A 2,125-nucleotide genomic window follows, 5' to 3' on the forward strand; every position below is an offset into this window, starting at 1 on the left:
GAGGGGGTCGGGCCTCTCTCTTTTGTATAGGGGGCACGAGGGCTTCACCGATGCTCGGCACATAACGGTGAGTCGACGGCCATGATGCGGGGCTTATGGCTGACTGCCTGGTTCTGCTGCTTGCTAAAACGCGCTTCAGAAGAAAACCGGCCTTTCTCTCCTCGATCTGTCCCCCCGTAACATTACCCACAATTCATTCTAGGCCTACGGGGTTGAGTTCCAATAATCGTTTCTCACCACCGAATATTCCCTCGCGTATTAATTACGAGGTTCTCCTCATCCCATGGGTATTTAAAATCATGTAAACAGTAAATTTTCACATACAAAGTATGATTAGAGATAGAAGGATAGAAACAATCAGTTTTCTAATTTAATTTTAATATATTTTAATAAAGACAAATAATATTTTAATATTTACAATTTTATTGAAAGAGCAATTTTTAAAAATTACACATTTTTTATTTTAAAATATTAAAATCTTATTTTATTTATGTATAGTTCATTAATTTATGGATAGTTTATTATTACAGGATTTGAAATAATGTGCTTAATAATAATAATTTCAATAAGCAAAAAAACAAATATTAAAAAAATAAATTAAATTTTGTACAAACTTTAATTCTTATGAAAATTATAAAGAAATTAAGAAAATTTTAAAAGCAATAATAATTTTTATTCTGTTATATTCTGAAATAAAGATAATAAAATAGAGGTTTTGAATAGAAATAGAAAAGGAATAGGATTTTGAAATTTGAAATAATATTTTGTTTATATTCTGAAATTCGCTATATTCTGAAAATTCGAAATAAAAAGAATATCGTCCAGAAAAATTTAATTGTTCAAATGATATGTTTCTTAGATATTTTGAGGTTAGGATAGCAATTTGTAATTTCCTAGTTTCGAAAGATTCTCTGTAAGTTTCTTCGTTCTTGCTGTGCAGAAACAACGACAATGGAAAGTTACCGAAGCGCAAGCGCTCGCTCGGCACTTTCCACCAGTACACTTGACTGACTATACAGCTATACGGTATATCGGTAGTAGTAATGCTGACATTGGTAGTGAGCCGTTCGCTATGGTACTCATGGACTGGCAGCGAAGCGAGATCTCCCGACGATATAGACTATACACGAATACACCAGTATCGTTGACTAACACTTACTTGCGAATGATTACACGGCAACACACTATCGCATAACATAGCATGGATGCACGACGGTGTAAGGGTATATTAGATTACAAAGAACGTCCGTTCTCTTACGTCTATGTACATATATGCACACGTATAGCAGAAACAAACCCTTATACGCGATATGTATATATAGCAAAAAAAGTTTTGAAGAAAAAAGCATAATTTTCTTACTTATAATTTTGTACAACGGTTGCAGACAGTAGCAAGAAAAAAATAAAGAAATGTAAAATTAACAGATTGCGACAACAACAGTTATTTCACTAATTCAAAAATTTAAATAGTAAATTTTACAAATTTTGCTTGATATGAAAAAAATTAAAAATTATTATTATAATAATATATTATTGTAAAAAAATACCAATCCTATGATATAGTTTTTTTAATTAAATTTCAACTTGCCGTCGATTCGCGAAACGATTATTTAAGCTCGTAAGCACGGAAGTACAGCGCATGTCGTCGCATTTACAAAATTGTGAAATCGCTCGTTTCGCAACAGCTCCGGCATCCGTCTCGTGATTTTCCTCCACAAGCATAAAAAAACACGTTTATCCCCCTCTACACTTTACAATCGTCCAATCATCGTCCTTTCAGGAGTTCAAAGCATGTAGACTTTTTCAAAATGTTCGTATCCCACAAGGGTTGCAAGAGTCTTCTTACCGCATATGCCCTTTTGTGCGTATTCGAGCCACTTCTGGCGCATGTATATCCGTAGCCGTGACGCGTTGCACACAAACTCCGCCCTGTGTACACATGCCGTCAACCCACACCATTTAATCTTGCTCAGTATAGAGTATGACGGTGTGATCACGTAAAGCGCGCACACGACGGTATCGAAGTTGTATTAGAGCACACAGTGTGTGCCAGCCGTGGTACGGCACCACTGGCGCGCCTCTACCCCGGCTTTAGCATCGATTTCCAGTCGGACGACCCAGCGCG

This window comes from Apis dorsata, unplaced genomic scaffold (assembly GCF_000469605.1).
Source record: "Apis dorsata unplaced genomic scaffold, Apis dorsata 1.3 scaffold_251, whole genome shotgun sequence".
Taxonomy (NCBI): domain Eukaryota; kingdom Metazoa; phylum Arthropoda; class Insecta; order Hymenoptera; family Apidae; genus Apis; species Apis dorsata.